The sequence below is a fragment of the Erythrolamprus reginae genome, chromosome 2, assembly GCF_031021105.1.
Source record: "Erythrolamprus reginae isolate rEryReg1 chromosome 2, rEryReg1.hap1, whole genome shotgun sequence".
Classification (NCBI taxonomy): Eukaryota; Metazoa; Chordata; class Lepidosauria; order Squamata; family Dipsadidae; genus Erythrolamprus; species Erythrolamprus reginae.
Window position 1 is genome coordinate 32564595 of NC_091951.1, and position 25189 is coordinate 32589783.

General features: G+C 41.3%; 1 protein-coding gene across 4 annotated transcripts in view; it reads left to right on the top strand.

The window, feature by feature from the left end:
* Nucleotides 1–51: 51 nt before the first annotated feature.
* Nucleotides 52–25189, top strand: part of FKBPL (FKBP prolyl isomerase like) — a 29505-nt gene continuing 4367 nt past the window's right edge. The window contains exon 1 of one of the 4 annotated variants that reach the window (XM_070737694.1): nucleotides 52–266. The gene's annotated coding sequence lies outside the window, so the exon portion shown is untranslated. Of the gene's footprint in view, nucleotides 267–23489; nucleotides 23670–25189 lie in introns of those variants that run through there. The other 3 variants (XM_070737697.1, XM_070737693.1, XM_070737696.1) reach the window with 3 other exon arrangements.

The following is a 25189-nucleotide window of genomic DNA, read 5'->3' on the forward strand; positions in this document are numbered from 1 at the left end:
AGAGGCGGGACTCAACCTGCATCCCCACCAACGGAACGAAAAGGGTATAGCGGAAGCGCATCGGGAAAGAACCGCGCATGCGTAGGTCCCGTCATGCGGCAAACGAGGGGGCTCGAGGAGGGTAGTTTATAACGGGGTTGTCAAACATTGAACGGAAGTGCGCGTGCGTAAGGCCCGACGCTTCTCGTCCTGCGTTGAATTCTAGCCCGACGGACGGATCTGGCTTCGCTGTGCGCCAACGAATTCTGTGAGGGTGAGGGAACCAGGTGAGTCCCATCTCGACCACGTGCATTGGAGGAGTTAAACGTGACACGCGCATGCGTAGAAAAAGCTTTTAAGACGACGCTGATGGGCGGCGCATGCGTCTGCTGCTTCGTTCGCTGTGCTCCTGGGAATTGTAGTTTTTTTGGTTTTCACATTTAAGATTTTTACGGTGTTGAGTGGGTTGTCTTAAAGGTTATCTACTAATGGTCATTCTGAAGAAATCAATAGTTTGAATATTCTTATCTATAAAATTTAATTAATTAGCATTTCTTAATTTCAATCCATGACTGTAACCAAATCTCACGGATTTATAGTTTATGAGCTTTCTGAGGATAAACATGTAAATGTTAATAGACCTACTAGTTCCCCCCTCAATACTTTTATAGTTTTGCAATATCTCATTCTATACCTAATTAAGGCCATGAAATATTAAAGGATGGGTAAAATGTTTGTGATTATTCTCAGTCATTCTGGTCATAGTTTAATTTATTTGACTTAAATAAATTAAAGATGTCTCAAAGATGCTTTGATGCTTTCAAAAGTCAACTGGACTCCCCCCTCCCCCAAGGAAGAAATTTAGTTTTTTTTATCTTTTTCATCCCCTCATTCCACATTGGGTTGCACAAAATAACGGAAGGCATAAAATAAATCTATCTGCGATCACATGCACAAGCATTCAAAAATGCAACATAGATTTGCAGCTTTTAATTAAGATTCCAGCCAAATCAGTGTTGCTGTTCCTTAAAATAGTTAATCCAAGGACAACTCTTAGCATTCAGTGTCTGACTTATAGCAGAACCTTCATGGATTTAGCACAGTTAGATATCACGGTTTTTAAAATTCTGTAAAGCAAATTAGAAACAGCATCTATGCGGAAAATCAGCAGCTTCAGAATACAGGAATCCATCTGTGGGCCTTATATGGGTCTTAGCAGTTTCTTTCATCTTTTTTAGGACTGAAGGTTTTGCTATCCTTTTCCTGGCTGCAATCCTCTACAGTACAATATTTGTCCTGTATTTATAGAACAAGCTTCTTTGGAGATTCTTTTATTGTAGATACAGGAATTTTTTTAAAACAAAAAATGTTATATAGTGGGTGAACATGTATAGCCTAACAGGCAAGATATACAATGGTACCTCTACTTACAAACTTTATTTGTTCCGTTACCAGGTTCTTAAGTAGAAATGTTTGTAAGAAGAAGCAATTTTTCCCATAGGAATCAATGTAAAAGCAAATAATGGCGTACAATTGGGGAAAGCACAGGGAGGATGGAGGCCCTGTTTTCTCCTAGGAAATTCCTAGAGAGGCCGCACAGAGGCTTTTCCCCGCCTTTTCTGGCCCCGTTTCCTCCCAGGAGATTCCTAGAGAGGCCCCACAGAGGCTTCTCCCTGCCTTTTTCGGTTACAGTTTCGGAGGCTCGGGTTTCTAACTAGAAAATGGTTCTTGAGAAGAGGCAAAAAAAAATTATCTAGAAAAGTTCGTAAGTAGAGGTGTTGTTAGGTAGAGGTACAGTTTGTTGCCAGCCATATTTACATATTTACCGGTACTTCCTTTTGTCAGGTGGTAAGTAGGTGGGATGTTGAATGATTATTATATATTACTAAGCGCTTGATCCCACAACAATGCAGAAAAACATAATTAAAACATTAAAGCTCTGGAAAATATTTTAAAAACAACAGCAAAAATTTTCTATTAATATTGTTTCTCCATTGCTTATTTGACCCCTATGACAATCATTAAGTGTTGTACCACATGATTCTTGACAAATGTATCGTCTTCTTTTATGTACGCTGAGAGCATATGCACCAAGACAAATTCCTTCTGTGTCCAATCACACTTGGCCAATAAAATTCTATTCTATTCTATTCAAAAAGTAATGACAAAAAGGCAACAATCCCTTCTTGCATTAAATAGAGGAATGTATGTTCATGGATATATGTAAAAATAACAGTATTCTATTAATAGCAGATTATTAAATAATACAAGTAGCAAAAAATAAATGCATGCTTCTTGAAGATAAAATTCACTGTAACAGTATTAAGCAGCCCTTAAAACAAATCTGAATATGAAAACTTCAACAAATTTTAGTAATGTCAGTCTGCCGGTGTTTTTCATTAAATGTACAGTACTTGGTAAATCTCAAGTTCTATGAAATAATAAAACAGATCCCTTAAACCTGTGATACTTTTATGTAAGACAGAACTTTTTTCTCTTCTGAGGGAGAGAGAATGTACAATACTGTATTCCATTCCACTACCACAATTTGCCCAGTGAAATCTCTGTACCTCCCAATCTCAGATGGCTCCATTTTACTGTCAAAAGGGAATCAATGTCAATTCTATATTGCAAGATCAATCGCTGCTCCCCTCCCATCAGCAGCTATATCGTCTTTTTAAGAACACTCGCTCTTTCTTTTAAATGCATGAAATACTTCTTTATTTAAGTTTATTTTCATAGTGGAACAATGATAGGAGGACAGAATAAGGGATTCTCAGGTTTGTCCACTTCCTGCATCCGCAGGATTTTGTCAAACAAACCGTCATTTTCCGCTTTGCTGGCCTTTTTATTTTATTTCATCAAGACTTTGGTTCCTGAGTCCCATCTTTGGATGGAGCCGCCTGAGGATGTTTTTCGCTGGCTGGGTAAGGAATGGATGGAGACCCCGCTGGCATTTTGGGGATGGCTACAAGAAAAGATAGCAGTGAGATACATCGGAGCTCCTAGCATAGTCTTTTATTTTTTCATTTTCATATACAGTGGTACCTCATCATACGAACTTAATTGGTTCCAGGAGGAGGTTCCTAAGGTGAAAAGTTTTTAAGATGAAACAATGTTTCCCATAGGAATCAATGTAAAAGCAAATAATGCGTGCAAATCCTTCAGGAAAATCCCAAACTTTAGAAGGGAGGCAAACAGAGGGCAGGGAGGAGCAGCTAAAGGGGGCGGGTGGAAGAAGCAAGGCTAGGCTAAAGGGTGAGTGGGAAGGAAGAAAGGCAAGGGGGGCGCCCCTCCCTTTTCTTTCTTCAAAAGACACCGTTTCAGTGCCTTTGCAAGCATGCAAAATCTTTACTCCCCCAAGCTGCCCCTCCCTTTTCTTTCTTCAAAAGACTCCGTTTCAGTGCCTTTGCAAGCATGCAAAATCTTTACTCCTCCAAGCTTCCCCTCCCTTTTCTTTCTTCAAAAAATACGGTTTCAGTGCCTTTGCAAGCATGCAAAATCTTTACTCCTCCAAGCTGCCCCTCCCTTTTCTTTCTTCAAAAGATACAGTTTCAGTGCCTTTGCAAGCATGCAAAATCTTTACTCCTCCAAGCTGCCCCTCCCTTTTCTTTCTTAAAAAGACAGTTTCAGTGCCTTTGCAAGCATGCAAAATCTTTACTCCTCCAAGCTGCCCTTCCCTTTTCTTTCTTCAAAAAAGGGGAAAAAAAGAAACCCCTTCATCCCAGCAGCAGCTGCTTGGGTTCGTAAGGTGAAAATAGTTCAGAAGAAGAGGCAAAAAAATCTTAAACACCGGGTTCATATCTTGAAAAGTTCGTTAGAAGAGGCGTTCGTAAGATGAGGTACCACTGTATCTCTTCTGCATTTCCTACTATTCCCAACCTTTTTCCCCTAAAGAGACTTTTAGCAATAGCATTTAGACTTACATACCGCTTCACAGTGCTTTACAGCCCTCTCTAAGCGGTTTATTAATTTTTTCGACTTCTATGCCGCCCAATCCCGAAGGACTCTTTTACAGAGAGTAAGCATATTGCCCCCAACAATCTGGGTCCTCATTTTACCGACCTTGGAAGGATGGAAGATTGAGTCAACCTTGAGCCTACTGAGAGTCGATCTGCCAAACTGCTGGCAGCCCTTGATCAGCAGAAATACGGTAGCTTGCAATGCTGCACTCTAACCACTGCGCCACTGAGGCTCATTTTGCCATTGGAAAGCAGGGTATCTCTTGTCTTACCAGTTCGTCATGTCTTGTTCTTGGAAGCCAGCATGCTCTCTGACAGATTCCCAAGGCGCAGGAGCGATGCTATTGTGCTAGCCGCATAGCGACAGGCTAAATTGGAAAGGGAAAAACGTGAATTTATTATTTATTATTATTTATTTATCAGATTTGTATGCCGCCCCTCTCCGTAGACCCGGGGCGGCTAACAGCAATAATAATACAATGTAAACAAATCTAATATTTAAGTTAATTTAAAAAACCCCAATTTAAGAAACCAATCATACATACTGACAATACCCTCCAAGATCTGGACATTTCTGTTTATGGTAGTTTTATTTTTTTTGGGGGGGAGGGGATTTGATCTCTAGAGCAGTGTTTCCCAACCTTGGCAACTTGAAGATATGTGGACTTCAACTCCCAGAATTCCCCAGTCAGCAAATGCTGGCTGGGGACTTCTGGGAGTTGAAGTCCAGATATCTTCAAGTTGCCAAGATTGGGAAACACTGCTCTAGATGATAATAATAACAACAACAACAACAACAACAACAAAGTTGGAAGGGACCTTGGAGGTCTTCTAGTCCAACCCCCTGCTTAGGCAGGAAACCCTACACTACTTCAGACAAATGGTTATCCAACATCTTCTTTAAAACTTCCAGTGTTGGAACGTTCACAACTTCTGGAGGCAAGCTGTTCCACTGGTCAATTGTTCTGTCAGGAAATTTCTCCTTAGTTCTAAGTTACTACTCTCCTTGTTTAGTTTCCACCCATTGCTTCTTGTTCTACCCTCCGGTGCTTTGGAGAATAGCTTGACTCCTTCTTCTTTGTGGCAACCCCTGAGATACAGGAACACTGCTATCATGTCTCCCCCTAGTCCTAGATGCTGTTTGTTTTTTTTACAAAAAGTTTCCTTTTTTATTTTTCTCCTCGTACATCCAGTAGTAAGGGGCATACATAAGCACACCTCTGTGCCTACCGTCCCTGTCCTATTGTCTTCTTTTGTTACTTTTTATCATTACTTATCGAATGTTTTATTTGTATAAATTACCACCCTATAATTGTTTGACAAAATATAAATAAATAAATAAATAAATAATTACATCACCAGAACAAAGCATACTGAAAAAAATCACCCAAAAGAAAAAAAAGCCTTTGCTTTGAACATAGAAACATAGAAGACTGAAGGCAGAAAAAGACTTCATGATCCATCTAGTCTGCCCTTATACAATTTTCTGTATTTTATCTTAGGATGGTTATATGTTTATCCCAGGATGTTTAAATTCAGTTACTGTGGATTTACCAACCACGTCTGCTGGGAGTTTGTTCCAAGGATCTACTACTCTTTCAGTAAAATAATATTTTCTCACGTTGCTTTTGATCTTTCCCCCAACTAACTTCAGATTGTGTCCCCTTGTTCTTGTGTTCACTTTCCTATTAAAAACACTTCCCTCCTGGACCTTATTTAACTCTTTAACATATTTAAATGTTTCGATCATGTCCCCGCTTTTCCTTCAGTCCTTCAGATTATACAGATTGAGTTCATTAAGTCTTTCCTGATACGTTTTATGCTTAAGACCTTCCACCATTCTTGTAGCCCGTCTTAGGACCCGTTCAATTTTGTCAATATCTTTTTGTAGGTGAGGTCTCCAGAACTGAACACAGTATTCCAAATGTGGTCTCACCAGCGCTCTATACAGCGGGATCACAATCTCCCTCTTCCTGCTTGTTATACCTCTAGCTATGCAGCCAAGCATCCTACTTGCTTTCCCTACCGCCTGACTGCACTGTTCACCCATTTTGAGACTGTCAGAAATCACTACCCCTAAATCCTTCTCTTCTGAAGTTTTTGCTAACACAGAACTGACAATACAATGCTCAGATTGAGGATTCCTTTTCCCCAAGTGCATTTGGCTTCAATCTAACTCTTTGCTATCAATCTCTGCCATTCTGAACTTCAATTATCTTTTCACTCAACCTTCCTTTCCCGTCTTCTTCTCCTCTCCCATCTGCACTGCTCAAAAAAAAGAAAAAGGGAACACTTAAACAGCACAATATAACTCCAAGTAAATCAAACTTCTGTGAAATCAAACTGTCCACGTAGGAAGCAACACTCAATGATAATCAATTTCACATGCTGTTGTGCACATTCAACTTTGTACAGAACGAAGTATTCAATGAGAGTACATTCATTCATTCAGATCTAGGATGGGTTATTTGAGGGTTCCCTTTATTTTTTTTGAGCAGTATACTTTCTTTGACTTCCTTCTCCCCCTTCCTTCTGACCTCTAGATGCTGTTTGGGTTAAACTTCCCAGCTTTCTACTTTCATTATTATTATTATTATTATTACTATTATTACTATTACTACTACTACTACTACTACTACTATTATTATTATTATTATTATTATTATTATTATTATTATTAATTAGATGTATGCCGCCCCTCTCCGAAGACTCTGCCAGGTTCCCATGCTTCCCCCTCCCGCTGCCCCAAAGCGATCCCTTGCTTGCTTTTATTTTATTTTCTGCAACTCCTTTCACCTACCACCAATTATGCGTCACGCCATGTATTCGAAGAAACGGGGAGCCGGTCAGCCTGGAGAGCTCCACTGTGTGCGGCAGAAACGGCTTTGTCAAAAGGTGTAGGGGAGGAGCCAGAAGCGAAAGGTGGAGAGAAAGAGAGAGAGAGAAAAGCATTGTGGGAGATGTAGTTTTATTTATCCCTGAAGATTCTGATCCGAGGATGGCAAGCTTTGATTACTGTAGGCAGCAGTCGCCCAGATTAGTGCTGCTGTCTTTAAAATAATATCGTGTGAGTGAGTGTGCAGTTAATTTTTTTAAAAGGAGATTAAAAAGAACAACTAATATAAAGAAAATAAAGGAAAAAGCAAAGACGCCAAAAGAAAGAATGAATACAAAACAAATGAATACAAACTACTAATATCCTATACATATTTTGTAGGTAGGTAAGTAGGTAGTAGATAGATAAATACTGTAGATAGAAAGAGATGGGTGGATGGGATGGATGGATGGATGAATAGATAGATAGATAGATAGATAGATAGATAGATAGATAGATAGAATAAACAAATAAATAAAATAAAATAAACCCTTCAAGAATCTTGATCTCATGTATAAGGTTTTATTTTCACTCCTTCCTGGAATTCAGTTTTGGTTTAAGACTGGGGGAGGGGGGGAATTCTGTGTTCTTAATGTTCTGTTTCTCTTTCTAGAAATTTTTTATCTCTACATATAATATAGTTTGTGTGTGTTTATGCCATATTTCTGGATTTCTTCCCTCCATCTGCAAGGGTTGATGAGACTAATCATTATTATTAGCAGTGATAGTAATTTTTTTTCTTGTTTGTTTGATTGATTGATTTGATTTGATTTATATGCTGCCCAACTCCCTAAGGACTCTGGACGGCTAGTTAAAATGATATTTATTAAATTATTTTCATATAATGTTGGGCTGAGGAACAATTTGAAATTTCATGAAGGGTTCAGCGAGTTGAAAATTTGGCACCCCTGATCTAAAGTTTTCTCTGCCAAAAAGCATACATATTTCATGGAGCAAATTAAGGCAACTAAGTCTCGTCTCCAATCTCTTATAAAATCCCACAAAAGTTTTAACTAATCCAAGCATCCTTTTGAGTTAAAAGTGTCCTCTAAACCCCAGGGGGTTGCCATTTCCAGTTAGCAGAGATTTTAATATGGAGTCCCCAGGTAACCTTGGTTGCATGCTAATGCTTAATCCAAGGGAAATTATGGTGCATGGTTGAAGGGGAATAAAATCACAAGCATCAGAAATGGAAGATACTTTGATGGTGATCAGTTCCAAATACTATTCGGAGCAAGATCTGCTAAAGCATTTTGAACAGATGTTTAAAAGCTTCCAGTGAAGGTGACTATGCCAATTCAGGGGGCAATTAACTGTATTCTATTCGTTGATAGATGTTACTGTCAAGAAATTCTTCTATCCAACCTGAATCTACTTCTCTGCAGACCCAACCCATATTCTACTCCTGCCCTCCGTGCCCCCTCCCCAAATGTAGTCCCTTCTTTAAATAACAACAACTCCAAATATTTGAAGACCGCTTTGTCACGCAGTCGTCAATGCAAATGCATTTATTTCTGTGAACTGCATTTCTGTTCCTATTAATACATCCCCAAATAGCATTTACTTTTTTGCAACTGCATGATACTGTTAGTGCATGTTCAACTTGCAATGTATTAGAATATCTGTATCTTTTACAAACCATAATTGAGAAAACGTAATGCCTTAAATTAAGATTGCATCTGATCATAAGTCTCTCACTAATTATTCTAGTGTTGTTTGATATTTGTACTCGTAACATAGAAAGTGTTCTGCTGGGCTCTATGGTATGAGTCTCCCGAGAATTCAAGGGTACAAATTTCAGACACACACACACACACACACACTTGAAAGTTCAAAAACAATGTTCTTTATCACAAAAATTCAAAAGAAACAATCCCCTTAATCAGTCCTTAAGTACTTAGCTAGCAGCTGTGAAGGAACGTCACAGCCCTCCTTCTTCCACGAAGTGAGACCCCCACACTTTGCTTTGGTTTCAAAGTTGTGAAAAATCAACAAAGTCTGGAAACAGCAAGGCACGGTCCTGAAGAAACAACGATCAGATAATCTTCCACAACAGCCAAGCCGGCACGCTGCTATTTATATCAGCAGCTCTAATTACTGGAGCCCCACCCAAACACAGGTGGCCTCTCTTATCTCCTGTAATATTTCTTCAATTGGTCTCTTTGATGTACAATTCTGCGCCTGCGTGGGTCTAACACTTCCTCATCCGAATTGACCAAAGTAAATGGAGATTGGCTTCCTGGGCTGTGTGCCAAGCCCCCCTCTTCCAAGTCACCCCCACCTTTTTCTTCATCCAGGGAAACTGCACTACCTGACTCTGTCGGCAATAAAACAGGCCTATGACATGTTGATGTTTCCTCTGCATCCACCTCCACATTCCTTGGGGCAGGAGCTGGTCCAGAGCCAACCACAACAGAAACCATAGCATAGAGGGCAGTGATGGCAAACCTTTTTCCCCTCAGGTGCTGAAAGAGCATGTGAGCACACCCATAATTCAATGGTTGGGGAGAATGAAAACAGCTTCTCCCACCCTGTGGAGGCCCTCTGGATGCCACAAATGGCCTGTTTCCCAACTTCTGGTGGGCCCAATAGGCTCGTGTTTCGTCCTCCTCAGGCTCCAAAGGCTTTCTTGGAGCCAGGGGAGAGTAAAAACTCCCTCCCCCATTCCCGCCCCCCCCCCCAGGCTCTCTGGAAGCCAAAAATGCCCTCCCAGAGCTCCTGTGCAAGCCAAAAATCAGCTGGCCAGTACACACATGCACATTGGAGCTGAGCTAGGGCAACGGCTCGGGTGCCAGCAGATATGGCTCCGTTTGCCACCTGTGGCACCCATGCCATAGGTTTGCCATAACTGATATAGGGCGAGAAACTCTGGAGAACCAAAGTGACTCACAATAAGAAAGGAAAGCCGACAGTAATCCGCAATAGTTTTGACCCTGTCCCTGTTTAATTCCGCAATGAATCTATTAAGGAAAGATTAGAGAAGGATTGGGAGCGATGACCGCTGAAATCATATGCTTCCAGCCTGAAATGTGCAGACATAATCACTTTATTGGCTGAAAGACTTAGAATTATAAAAAGAAAAAAAAGGAGAGAAGTATTGGGGCCACATCATCCATTGTACTTAGTGAACTTCAACTTAATGATGGTCAAGAAGCAAGAAAGGCCATTTTGATTTCAAGGGCTCAAAAATAGATTAAGCTTTGCATGCTGGAGGAGTACAATCCTTAGTTGTATAAACAGGGCAGATGGGGTTCCTAGTTATCGCTATTACCGGTACAATGCGCGCACAGCTCTGAATGACCAGTGCACATGCGCATTCAGTGGGCATCTGCAGATTTGTAGATGCTTCATCACTGGATGTTTTTAAGAAGAGACTGGGCAGTCTTGAGCAGGGGACTGGGCTAGAAGATTTCCAAAGTCACTTCCACCTCTATTGTGATTGAGCAATTAAATAAAAAGGTTAATTCTAAGAAGTAAAGGGCAGATTTAGGTCTGCACTTAATAAGGACAGGTAGTCTTTGACTGGCAGTCACAATCTGGACCAACATTTTCATTGCTAAGTGAGGCGATTGTTAATTTTATGACCTTACCAAGGTCATTAAGCAAAATCAGTTGTCTCCTTCAATTGGCTTTGCTTGTTGAAAGCTGGCTGGGAAAGTCACAAGTGACCCCTGGATTGCTGTAATAATTGTAAATACATTATTATTATTATTATTATTATTATTATTATTATTATTATTATTATTTATTAGATTTGTATGCCGCCCCTCTCTGTAGACTCGGGGCGGCTCACAACAATAATAGTACAATATATAACAAATCTAATAATTAAAAGTCATTAAAAAACCCTTATTTAAAAAGAAACATACACACAAACATACCATGCATAAACTGTATAGGCCCAGGGAAAATGTCTCAGTTCCCCCATGCCTGGCAGCAGAGGTGGGTTTTAAGAAGTTTACGAAAGGCATGGAGGGTGGGGGCAGTTCTAATCTCCAGTGGGAGGTGGTTCCAGAGGGTCGGGGCCACCACAGAGAAGGCTCTTCCCCTGGGTCCTGCCAAACGACATTGTTTAGTCGATGGGACCCGGAGAACGCCAACTCTGTGGGACCTAACCGGTCGCTGGAATTCGTGCAGCAGAAGGCGATCTCAGAGATATTCTGGCCCGATGCCAAATGCCTGGCCTCAGGGACTGGTTGCCAAATGCCTGGCCTCAGGGACTGGTTGCCAAATGCCTGGCCTCAGGGACTGGTTGCCAAATGCCTGGCCTCAGGGACACTGCAACCATCTCAGTATCTGGCTCACGGCAGAACCTTGAAGGGCTCAGTTAAATAACAATATTAAGTGTTACGCATGCATTAAGATAATTCAACTACAGGATATAGGAATCTATCATATCTACAAGTGAGGCTTCAAGGTTTAAATCTTAGCTATCACTCTTCCATCTATTTATGTAACAGGATCTTTGCTACCCTTTTACCGGCTCCTGTATAGGCCTTTCTTCTGCATTTATGTAATGATTTTCTTTAAGAGGAGGCTGTATTTTATTATACCTACATGCCTTTTTAAAAATGTGGTATAGTGGGTGAAATGTCTTGCCTAACTGGAAAAATGTACAGTAAATAGTTTCTCATATTTAGCCCAAAGGTGCTTTTGAAGAGGCAATTAAACTTTCTGGTTTTTGTTTGAAGGCGTTTCGCTTCCCATCCAAGCAGCTTCTTCAGTTTCTCATATATTTTTAATTGTATTGATCTATTTACTTCCTTTCCTCAGGGATTGAGTAGGTGGCATGTAGATCTTGAGCTCAGAGCAATAAGAAACAGCTTTTTTGTTACTTAAATATATAAAAAGGAACATTTTAAAAGGAAATATCTGCTTTAGTAACCAAGGATTTTTGGATGGAAAATATATCACTGTTTAATAAAATACATTAAAATGGAAAAAAGGATGACCAAATATGTCATACGTATGACTGCAGTTATGACAAAATTGCAACAAAAGTATTAATGGGTTTTTTTTGTTTTTTTCTCTTTGTCTTGTGGCATTAAATAAGTTAAGTACTATGTATGTATGTGTACGTATGTGAAAAAAGGACAATATATTAATAAATATTAGTAAATAACAGGTTAATAAATATTAATAAATAACAGGTTAATAAGTAAAATAAATAACAAAAATAGCATAAATGTATGTTATAATATCTCCGGGACCGCCTTCTGCCGCACGAATCCCAGCGACCGGTTAGGTCCCACAGAGTTGGCCTTCTCTGGGTCCCGTCGACTAAACAATGTCATTTGGCGGGACCCAGGAGAAGAGCCTTCTCTGTGGCAGCCCCGACCCTCTGGAACCAGCTCCCCCCAGATATCAGAGTTGCCCCCACCCTCCTTGCCTTTCGCAAGCTCCTTAAAACCCACCTCTGTCGTCAGGCATGGGGGAATTGAAATTTTTTCCCTTTCCCCTAGGCTTATAGAATTTATACATGGTATGTTTGTATGATTGGTCTCTTAAATCGGGGTTTTTTAGATTATTTTTTAATATTAGATTTTTTACATTGTTTTCTTTACTGTTGTTAGCCGCCCCGAGTCTTCGGAGAGGGGCGGCATACAAATCAAATCAAATCAAATCAAATCAATAAATAAATATAATGAAGATTACATTCATTGTTAACAGAATTTGAAACCTTTAAAACAAAAATGAATATGAAAACTTTAAGAACCTTTAGTATATGTCAGTCCACCTCTATTTTTCATTAAACCTGCTTTGCAGTGAAGGGCTAACAGAATTTTTACTACCCCACTGTGGGTGTGGCTTATGCAGGATGCCCTCCATTTTCTTTCAACATCTTTCAGTGCAAATTGGGTGTTCTGGAGTGGAGCCCCATTTTCACTACCGGATTGCGTCGTCGTCCCCCCCCCCCCCCCTCTTTCAGGCAGTAGCCCACCCCTGCTGCTTTGTGAATCTTGAAATTTATTAAATAAGAAAATAGATCCCTTAAACTTCTAATTCTTCTTTTCTTTTTGCAAGAACCCTAACAACCCTTTTAATCTCCTGAGACTGAGAAACTGAGGTAGTGTATTGTGTTTCCATTTCATCACCACAATCTGCCAAACCCTATTTCTGAAACTACCAATCTTGGATTGCTTCATATTACTGTCAGAAAGAAATCAAAGTGCAAGATCACACACACCCCTCATCAACGACCAAATCACCTTTTGTTAAACACTCACATTTTTTTTAAAATGCATGAAACACTACTTTATTTCAATTTATTTTCATAGCGGAACAATGAGAGGAGGGCAGAATAAGGGATTCTCAGGTCTGTTCACTTCCCGCATCTGCAGGATTTGTCAAACAGGCCGTCATTTTCCGCTCTGCTCTCCTTTCTATTTTATTTCATCAAGAGCTTCGTTCCTGGTTTCTGACTTCCGATGCAACCGCAGGAGGACATTTTTCGTTGACTGAGCAAGGAATGGATTCACACCCTGCTGGCTTTTTTGTGATGCCTGCAAAAGGAAAGAAAAACAAACGGCAGTGAGCTACACCAGGGGAATCCAGCTCCTAGCCTAATAATAATAATAATAATTTATTATAGCGAAACAAATCTAATACTGTATTAAAAAAGAAGCATATAAAACCCTATCATATTTAAAAGCCAAACAGCACATACATACCAAACATAAAATATAAAAAAGCCTGGGGGAAAGGTGTCTCCCCCCATGCCTGGCGGTATAGGTGGGTCTTGAGTAGTTTACGAAAGACAAGGAGGGTGGGGGCAGTTCTAATCTCTGGGGGGAAGTTGATTCCAGAGGGCCGGGGCCGCCACAGAGAAGGCTCTACCCCTGGGCCTGCCAAACGACATTGTTTAGTTGACGGGACTCGGAGAAGGCCAACTCTGTGGGGCCTTATCAGTTGCTGGGATTCGTGCAGTAGTAGGCGATTCTGGAGGTACTCTGGTCCAATGCCATGTAAGGCTTTAAAGGTCATAACCAACACTTTGAATTGTGACCGGAAATTGATCGGCAGCCAATGCAGGCCACGGAGTGTTGTAGAAACGTGGGCGAATCTGGGAAGCCTCACGATGGCTCTAGCCTAGGGTTATTGTTTCTTCCTTCTTCCTTGAATCCTTATCCCCATCCCCACCCCGCCCAGGAGACTTTGCCAACCGACTGAAGCTGGCTATTGGGAGAGTGGGTATCTCTAACACTGATTTTCAACCTTTTTTGAGCCGCGGCACATTTTTTACATTTACAAAATCTCGGAGCACACCACCAACCAAAATGACACTCTAACACATTGTGATGCATTGTATATCACCCTCTGCAGGGGCCTCTTATAAAAAGAAAAAGGTCAAATATCTATATACAGCATCAGGATAGACATAACCAGCTGAGGCTGAGGCTTCGTCTAGTGGTGGCAACATTTACTTCCAGTCCTGACCAGGATTAGAAATCGGGACTATGGGGAGGAGTAGCAACTTCAACTACTCACCGCGGCCACACAATGACAAGTGCACGGCAGCCTCAGCTTTCACACCTTCTTGGGTGTGGATGAGAGGCTATTGGTTCATCGCTAGTGGTTGGGATGAATCCTAGAAGGTGATTGGTCAGTGAGCATTCCCTGTGCCTCCACTCTTCCTGTCGCACATAGCTGGAGGGATTGTGAGAGGAATGTTTATGTTCAGATGGAGGCGGCTGGCGGCAGGCTGAATAAATGGCCTCCGCGGGTCATATCCGGCATGCGGGCCGTAGTTTGGGGACCCGTGTTTAATTTCCCCACGGCACACCTGACCATGTCTCACGCTGGTTGAAAAACACTGCTCTAACAGACCGTCTTCTGTCTCACACTTCCCAGAGGCTGATTAGAGCCCATAGGGTTGACCTTCTCCAGGTCCTGTCATCCAAATAATGTCAACTGGCAGAGCCGCATAGGAGGGCCTTCTCTGTGGTGGCTCCAGCTCTCTGTAACCAGCTCCCCCCCCCGAGATCCATACCGGCCCCACCCTCCTGCCTTTCTGAAAAGCCTTAAAAACCTGCCTCTGCCGGCAGGAACCATTGAGCGATTAACATCTAGCTCCAACCTAGAATTTTTAGGGGTGAATGTTTCGGGGTTTTAAAATTATTTTATATTGTTTTCAATTTTGTTCTACACTGCCTGGAATCCGACAGGAGTTTATTTATTTATTTATTATTTGTATGCCACCCCTCTCCATAGACTTGGGTGGCTTATAATTGTAAACAATTAAATTAAATTAACTCACCAGCTGGAGTTGTCCGGTTCTTGCAAGTCAACATGGTCTCTCCCACATCCTCATTGCGCAGGAACGATGCTATTTTCCTAGCCACATAACGGCAGGCTGAATTGGAAAAAGGGAGGGGGGGATCAGGAGTGTCTTCCAAGATTTGGACCATTAACTGTGTAGTTAATTTGGGGAATTCAATTTCCAAGGGCTGTCTAGGTTAAACCCTGAGTCCTACGAGATTGGTTGGCACAGAAGTCGAATTAATTAATTTAATTTAATTACTTGCCAGCTTTCTCACCTACCAGCGTCCGCCCCCCCAAAGCATTTTCTTTCTTTTCCTTTTGCAACTCTTCACTTACCACCAATTATGAGTCACACCATCTTCTTGAATGAACAGGGCACCTGGTCAGCCGGTCAGCCTGAAAAGCTCTTGTTTACTCTGGGCGTCAGAAATGGCTTTGTCAAAAGGAAAGGAGGAAGCTGATTCAGCAGATGGAGAGCAGCATTGTGGGAGGTGTAGTTTTATTATCCCTGCTGCAGCTTCAGTTCCAGAGATGACACACTTGGATTATTGTTGTAGGCCCCAGCCTGCCTGGTGCTTTTGTCTTTAATGGTGTTATGCTTAACTATGCATATGATTAAAAAAGTAAAAAGTATAAAAACTCAACAGGAATGAATATAAAATAAGGGTTGAAAAGAAAGGAAAGAAAATCATGCTTGCAAAAATAATAAAGAGCAGTTTGTTCTTCAAACAAAACAAATCTTTTTTTAATTAAACTTTACTGGTTTTAAAAAATATTTTCTTTAAAAACAATAAAAATAATTATACTTTTAGTAATTCTGCATTGATGCATAAAAAAAGAAAAATAAACAATCATATCTACATTTCATCATGGTGCTCTCATTCAGACAGTATTTTTTTAACACAATAGTATAATTATTATTATTATTATTATTATTATTATTATTATTATTATTTATTAGATTTGTATGCCGCCCCTCTCCGCAGACATTTCTATTTACAATTACATATTTTTATGTCTCTATTTACATATTTACATTTTCCATTTCTACTGGCTCTAAGAGTTGCCTATGATCTTCCTCTTTGTTTTTCTTAATTTGATCCATTTGTACCATTGTTCCCACGTTTCATAATATTCTGATTCCTTTTGATCTCTTAGTTCCAACGTAAGTTTATCCAACTCGGAGCAATCATAAATTTTAATTATTATTGCCTTTTCTGGAAGTATCTCGGTATTTTTCCCAAATTGGGCAAAAGTAATCCTAGCTGAGGTCGTTGTGTGCAATATCAAATATTTTTTTCCCCTTGCTATATTCTTTTGTGCAAATTCCCAGTAAGAACAACTCTGGAGTAAATTCTATTGTTACATGCATTATTAGTTCCTGTAGCCATTTATGGATTTTCTTCCAGAATTTATTTGTGTCAGAATACAGCCACCACTTGTGAAATACAACAAATCTTGACCTCATCTGCCAAGGTTTTAATTTTGCTCCTTCCTGGAATTCATGCCATTGCACCTAAGACTGGAAAAAGTTTCTCTATTAGGAAAGTTCTGGCTTTCTCTTTCTACAGAGTTGGAGTGTCCTGGGCAGGGGTGGGTTCAGTAGGGGGTTCGTACCGGAATGGTAAAGCAGTGTTTCACAACCTTGGCAACTTGAAGATATTTGGACTTCAACTCCCAGAATTCCCCAGCCAGTGAATCCACATGCGCAGAAGCAAAACCATGCTGAGATACATGCAAAAGGCACTTGAAGCTGCATGCGCAGCGCACCGGTAGCGGCGATAGGAGCAATCTGCCCCAGGTGGGTTCCTCCCAGTTCGGACCAGATCGCCCTAAGTGGTAGCAACCCGAAGGTGGCGTCACTGAACTGGATCGGCTGGTGCCAGTCCATGGGCGCGGCTAACTATTTGTATGTGTGCATTTGTTTACTCTTTTGAAAGTTTTTCCTGTTCTTTTGTTTGTAAAAGGCCCCTCCCGCCACTCCCCACGTTTAAACTGACCTTTATTCCTTCTGCTCGAAGCACAGCTGATCAGCTCCTCAGCTGTGTTTCGGGCCGATTCAAGCGACTGAGCATTCATGGAAGTCAAATTGCTTTAGGGAACATGCCCGTATGTGCTAGTAGAGTGGGCACGCGCGTGTAAAATATCACAATGTGAACTGATTTGCAATGGTAAGTGGAACCCACCCCTGGTTCCAGGGCGGGGGCAGATTGCTACAACCGCTGCTACCAGTGTGCTTTGGTTGTCCTGCGTGCGATATGTGCATGCATCCTCAGAACATTTTTTGTTATCTGTGCATGTGCAGGAAGCAAAAATGCACTGAAATCAATTCAGTTGTGTTCATAGCACACTCAACACAACCAAAGACGAGTCCAAAGACGGGCTACAAGAATGGTGGAAGGTCTTAAGCATAAAACTTATCAGGAAAGACTTAATGAACTCAATCTGTATAGTCTGGAGGACAGAAGGAAAAGGGGGGACATGATTGAAACATTTAAATATCTCAAAGGGTTAAATAAGGTTCAGGAGAGAAGTGTTTTTAATAGGAAAGTGAACACAAGAACAAGGGGACACAATCTGAAGTTAGTTGGGGGAAAGATCAAAAGCAACATGAGAAAATATTATTTTACTGAAACAGTAGTAGATCCTTGGAACAAACTTCCAGCAGACGTGGTTGGTAAATCCACAGTAACTGAATTTAAACATGCCTGGGATAAACATATATCCACCCTAAGATAAAATACAGGAAATAGTATAAGGGCTGTTGGTATGTCTCAGTATAGCTAAGCTATGAGACCTTTGACATACACTGAGCAGAGAATTTTAACAGAGTGTGGATGTGTGGTAAAGCCAAAGAAAAAGACACAGACTTAGTTATGCTTAATAAGTACTATTTACATATATACAAAATAGAAACAATCCATAACAAGCACTAAGCCATCCAATATAATAAGCACTAAGCAAATACACTCCTCCCTCAAGGCAAAGCAAAAGCGAATGAGCGTTAAAGCATCATTGAGGGAAGGAGTACTGGCGCCTTCTTATGGTGAACCAGCCTAAAATATTTAAAGTGATAGTACAAGAGACTACAATAGGTGGTTTACAATGGCAAACCCTAACAACCATGTACCTTGTACTGACAAGGGCAGACTAGATGGACAATGAGGTCTTTTTCTGCCGTCAGTCTTCTATGTTTCTATGACAAGAAAGATTGTAAGATGGGGGTGGCAGAATTCACTTAACAACTGTCTTGCTTAGCAAACGTAAACAAATGCACTCTGAAGGCTGCAGGGAACCCTCCTGAAGCCTGGAAAGGGCAGAATGGCCTTGCCCCAGGCCAAAAATCAGCTGGCCAGTGCGTGCATGTTCACTGGACCTTACAGAGGGCCACACCTTGCTTTCCTGCTATGACTCCACATGCCAGCTGTGGCACGCAGAGCCATAGGTTCGCCATCACAAATCTAGTCCAACCCACTATACAAGCAGGAGACCCTATCATTCCTGACAAGTAACTGTCCAGTGTCTTCTTAAGAAACCCCACTCACAACTTCTGAAGGAAAGGCGTTCCACTGGTTGATTGTTCTCACTGTCAGGAAATTAATCCTTAGTTCTAGGTTCCTTCATTAGTTTCCATCAAACATAAATCCCAGCGACCGGTTAGGTCCCACAGAGTCGGCATTGTACAGGTCCCGTCAAATAGACAATGTCACTTGGCAGGACCTAGAGGAAGAGCCTTCTCTGAGGGGGCTCCGGCTCTCCGGAATCAACTCTCCCCCCCCCCATAGGGTGAAGTTGATTCCAGAGTTGATTCACTCACTGTCCTGACCCTCCTCACCTTTCGTAAGAGTCTTTAAGACTCGCCTATGCCTCCAAGCTTGGGGTCATTAGATTCTGTCCCCTGGCCAATGAATGTATACTGGGTTTGTTGATTGAGTGGATATGTATGTATTTTAACTGGTTCTTTAGTTTTTAGATTTAACTTAAATTTTAATTAATTGGATTTTGATGTACATTGTCTTTTTATATGTGGTAAGCCGCCCCGAGTCCTCGGAGAGGGGCGGCATATAAATCCAATAAAACTAAACTAAACTAAATCATTAAATGGAATTTTTGTTTCTGTTTAAAATCCGCAGTGAATCTATTATGAGGAAGATTAGGGAAGGATTTGAAGCGATGACCACTGAAATCATATTGAGGGTGAAAATGCTTCCGGACCGAAATGTGCAGACACAATCACTTTGTTGGCTGAAAGCAGAGAAGGCTTAGCGGCTTAGATGACTTTCTCTTACACAAAGAGAAAGGGAGCAAAATTGGGACAATTTCACACACTGTACTTAGTGAACTTCAAATTGACGACGGTGAAAAAGGAAGGTCAATTTGATCTCTGCGGCTCAAATATAGATAAATCTGAACAGTGTGCTGGAGAGATACAATCGTTAAGTCTAGGGAGGAAAGAAATGGCAAATGGAGGCAATAAGTACAATAGGGGCCAGAATTTTCATTGCTAAGTGAGATGGTTACTAAGTGAGCCACCACCTGATTTATAGAAATATAGAAACATAGAAGATTGACGGCAGAAAAAGACCTCATGGTCCATCTAGTCTGCCCTTATATGTATTTTATCTTAGGATGGATTATCCCAGGCACGTTTAAATTCAGTTACTGTGGATTTACCAACCACGTCTGCTGGAAGTTTGTTGACTTATGCGGTTGTTAAACAAATCACTGCAGTTAATTGAATCATGCAGTCATTAAACCAGCCCAACTTCTCCCATTAGCTTATTAGAAGCAAATTAGTTTCAATATATGGCTGTGAAAGGTGGACCATAAGAAAAGCTGAGCACCAAGGAATTGAAGTCTTTGAACTATAGGGCTGGACTGCAAGACGATCCAACTGGTCAGTCTTAGAAGAGATCAGCCCTGACTTCTATTTAGAAGGCCAGATCCTGAAGTTGAAACTCAAATACTTTGGCCACCTAATGAGAAGAAAGGGCTCGCTGGAGAAGAGCCTAATGCTGGGAAAGACTGAGGGCAAAAGAAGAAGGGGACGACAGAAAACGAGGTGGATGGATGGAGTCACTGAATCAATAGGCGTTTGTTTAGATTAGAATAGAACAGAAGAGAAAAGAATGATGTTCATCCATCATGTCCGAAGAGGACCTTGACATCTAATGGGTTGTGGGTTGTAAACGATGTGTCCGCAGTTGGCTGGTAAGGCCTATATGGGCACGAAATGTTCTGCCACATGTTGGACAGACATGTATGGGCACATGTCCACACATGGATAGAATAGAATAGAATAAAATAGAGTAGAATTTTATTGGCCAAGTGTGATTTGGCACACAAGGAATTTGTCCTGGTGCATATGCTCTCGGTGTGCATAAAAGAAATAAACTCCAGGGAATGGTAGAGGACAGGAAGGCTTGGAGGAATATTGTCCATGCAGTCATTGTCCATGATGGGTCAGACACGACTTTGCAACTAACAACAACAAAGGAAGCCCACAAATAGCGATCAAATGACTTCAGGATGCTGCAGGTGTTGTAAAGGTATACCAATTACCAAGTACTTCTTAAGCTCTCTTACCTTCATCAGACCTTTCTCCAAGATAACATTGTCTCAGAATTTAACCAAATGACAAAATGATGGATATCTCAGAGAACTCATTCATTCATTTATCTGTCTGTCTGTCTGTCTGTCTGTCTGTCTGTCTGTCTGTCTGTCTGTCTGTCTGTCTATTTATCATGGATAAAATAGCAGGCATTGGTATAAACATTAGCAAAGTAGTACAGGTAAATTGGGACAATAGGACAGTAGAATAGAATAGAATAGAATAGAATAGAATAGAATAGAATAGAATTTTATTGGTCAAGTGTGATTGGACACACAAGGAATTTGTCTTGGTGCATATGCTCTCAGCGTACATAAAAGAAAAATATAACATTTGTCAAGAATCATGTGGTACAACACTTAATGATTGTCATAGGGGTCAAATAAGCAATGAAGAAACAATCAATATTAATAAAAATCTTAGGATACAAGCAACAAGTTACAGTCATACAGTCCTGAGTAGGAGGAAAAGGATGATAGGAAGGATGAGAAAAACTAGTAGAATAGAAGTGCAGATTTAGTAAAAAGTCTGACAGTGTTGAGGGAATTATTTGTTTAGTAGAGTGATGGCGTTTGGGAAAAATCTGTTCTTGTGTCTACTTGTCTTGGTGTGCAGTGCTCTGTAGCGACGTTTTGAGGGTAGGAGTTGAAAGAGTTTATGTCCAGGATGTGAGGGGTCAGTAAATATTTTCCCTGCCCTCTTTTTGACCCGTGCAGTATACAGGTCCTCAATGGAAGGCAGGTTGGCGGCAATTGTTTTTTCTGCAGTTCTGATTATCCTCTGAAGTCTGTGTCAGTCCTGTTGGGTTTCAGCACCAAACCAGACAGTTATAGAGGTGCAGATAAGAGACTCAATGATTCTTCTGTAGAATTGTATCAGCAGCTCCTTGAGCAGTTTGAGCTTCCTGAGCTGACACAGAAATAAAATTCTTTGTTGTGCTTTTTTGATGATGTTTTTGATGTTAGGTGACCATTTTAGATCTTGAGATATGACAGAACCTAGGAATTTGAAGGTCTCTACTGTTGATACTGTGTTGTCTAGTATTGTGAGAGGTGGAAGGGCGGAAGGGTTTCTCCTAGGACAGGGATGGTAGGCAAAATGGTACACTTATCCATGCCCCTTATGAACCTCTTAGGAATGGGGTGAGGTCAACTGTAAACAGTCTAAGGTTAAAGTTTTAAAGTGGTTTACATTAAGTTTGAATCTATTGTGTGCTCGTGTATCGTTGCGGTTGCAGCTGAAGTATTCATTGACTGATAGGAACATTGGTAGATGATTTTATGAACCACATTTAGGTCAGATCGAAGGCAATGAAGTTCTAAGCTATCTAAGCCCAAAATTTCAAGTCTGGTAGAATAAGGTGTTCAGTTGTGAGCAGAGAAGTGGAGGGTTTCAAAGCCATTCCTCTCTTAAAAAGTGGTTGCCAAACCTCAGTTCCTGGACCCCTGGGTCAGAAGCTCCATAGTGAGCTTTCAGGATCAAGAGAAGACCCTAAATGATGGTGAAATCTTCAAAACAAGGGAGGAAAGGGAAGGATTAGAGAAGGTTTTACTACTTATGTCTCCGGGCACAATTGAAAGTGCTGGTTATGACCTATAAAGCCCTATATGGCTTAGGACCAGACTACCTACGGGACTGTCTTCTGCCTCATGCATCCCAGCGGCCGGTTAGCTCCCACAGAGTTGGCCTTCTCCTGACGGGACCTAGGGGAAGAGCCTCCTCTGTAGTGGCCCCATCTCTTTGGAATGAACTCCCTCTGGAGATACGTACCGCCCCTACCTCCTGGTCTTTCGTAAAGCTCTGAAGACCTACCTCAGCCAGCGGATATGGGGACTGTGAACCACAAGATTGCCCCCCGGCCTATGAATAATTGAATTGGGAGAATGTGGATGACTTAAGCATAAAACGTATCAGGAAAGACTTAATGAACTCAATCTGTATAGTCTGGAGGACAGAAGGAAAAGGGGGGACATGATCGAAACATTTAAATATGTTAAAGGGTTAATTAAGGTCCAGGAGGGAAGTGTTTTTAATAGGAAAGTGAACACAAGAACAAGGGGACACAATCTGAAGTTAGTTGGGGGAAAGATCAAAAGCAACATGAGAAAATATTATTTTACTGAAAGAGTAGTAGATCCTTGGAACAAACTTCCAGCAGACGTGGTTGATAAATCCACAGTAACTGAATTTAAACATGCCTGGGATAAACATATATCCATCCTAAGATAAAATACAGGAAATAGTATAAGGGCAGACTAGATGGATCATGAGGTCTTTTTCTGCCGTCAGTCTTCTATGTTTCTATGACTGCATAAGGTTTTTTTTAAAGATTTTTATTAGTTTTGTATATGTCCTTTTAAAATAATTAGATTTCTCACATATACTGTTTGTATTTGCAATGTTGTATGCCACCCTGAGTCGCTTCAAGAAGGGTGGCATAGAAATCAAAAGAAAGAAAGGAAGGAAGGATGGAATTAAGGAAAGGAAGGAAGGAAGGAAGGGAAGGAAGGAAGGAAGGAAGGAAAGGAAGGAAGGAAGGAAAGGAAGGAAGGAAAGGAAGGAAGGAAAGGAAGGAAGGAAGGAAAGGAAGGAAGGAAAGGAAGGGAAGGAAGGAAGGAAAGGAAGGAAAGGAAGGAAAGGAAGGAAAGGAAGGAAAGAAAGAAAAAGAAAGAAAGAAAGAAAGAAAGAAAGAAAGAAAGAAAGAAAGATTTTCCCTTCCTTCCTGCTTGCCTGCCTCTAACCTGGCTTCTTCTTGAGGGATAGTTTCAGCCTATAATAGTTGCTAGGACAGGTGGTTGCTGAGGAAATGACGTTTCATGGAGAAAGAAGGGGGGAAGGTGGAATGAAATTAGAGAACATACAGGGAGCCAGAAGCCAAATTGCACCCACCCACCCCATCATGTGTCGCCACGGTGGTCTTCTCCATCCTGCGCTGAGAATGGGAACCGAGGAGGAAGCCTGAAATAAAGGAGATGTGACGGTAAATCTCAGTGGTGGGTAGACGGCGGGATTTAGGGTTGATCAGAGTTTTTACACACTCAGTACTATGGGTGTAGGAGTGATGGGTTGGAAAAGCACATGCAAGGCAAGTGGATACAGGATGGATGGGGATTGACTGTTGCCGGGTGTGTAAAATGTCTGTGTGCATGATATAGAAATGACAGAAGATAAGCTAAAAGCTAGCTACTAAATACCAATGTTATGAAACCATAATGATGAATGTGATATTGTTGAAGGAGAATCTCTCTCTCTCTCTCTCTTTTTGGTTGCCTGGGAGAAACTGCAGCAAATTTTAACAAGATTCTACAGAGACAAACACTTTAATAAAATGGAGAGGACAAGTAGGGAACCCCATAAAGACTATATTTCTTTATCATTCTTAGGGTATTTTTCTTTCTTTTTATAATCTGTTTGGAGGCTTAAATCATCTTTTGTTTTTCCTCACAACTATTGTTATGATTTAAGCTGCTGTTGTTCCTGTTTTACAGGCATGGACCAAATGACAAGAATTGTTTCATAGCTTTGAGGCCAGACAGTGAAACTGACCTTGAAATGGGGTTTCTGGGGGGACAGCAACTGGGTTCTTCTAAAAGTGGGTGAGAAGATTATAGACCAAAGAGGTGCGATTTGGCCTCCCGAACCCTCCGCATGTCGCGATTTTGCCTTCCACAGCCCCCAGAAGCACTCTGCAGGTCAAAAACAGGCATTTTTTGGAGAAAATGGGTCTGTTTTTGGCAAAAATGGGGCATGTACAGAGTTTCTGGGTGTTTGGGCAGGCAAAAAAGCGACATGCGGAGGCCAAAACCTATTTTGTTTTCTTCTTTTTCCTCCTGTAAATTTAGGTGTGTCTTATTGTCCGAAAAATATGGTACTTTGGTTTGATTCTCACAGTGCACAAATTTATAATGTGGTTTGTTTGGTTCTGGTGTAATGTTGTGTAAATGTAACATTGGCAACTCATGAGCCATGTTTTCTGGCTTAGTATGTTTTATAAATCCAGTTGGTTTATTCCACAAACCATGGTTAGTATGATACAAAGGACTGAGTCACAGAAGCAGGGAAGGGCTGCTGGGAATTTGCAGGGGTTTGGGAGAACCTCTAACATTTTGTGCAATTTGGAGAATCTCCAAATCCCACTCCCGCTCACCCCACCCTGCCCCTCTCAGGAGTCTCCACACAGCCTGTTTTTGGATTCAAGTAAGCGTGGGGCGCATGTGGAGGCTTGAGGAGGGCAAAAACAGGCCTACCAGAAGTTTGGAAAGGCCAGAAACAGGCCTCTCCCCAGCCTCCAAGGGCCTTTGGAGCCTGGAGAGTCGGTTTTTCGCCCTCCTGGAAGCTGGAGGAGAGCCTCCAGAGCCTTGGGAGGGCACCGCCTCCCCTGTAGTGCAGAAGGCCGACTAGGCCACACCCACCCAGCAACAGATTAGAGAACCCGTTGCTAAACTTTTTGAAGCACACCCCTGAGCAGAAGCATTAAAGTTGTTTCAAGGAATACAATTT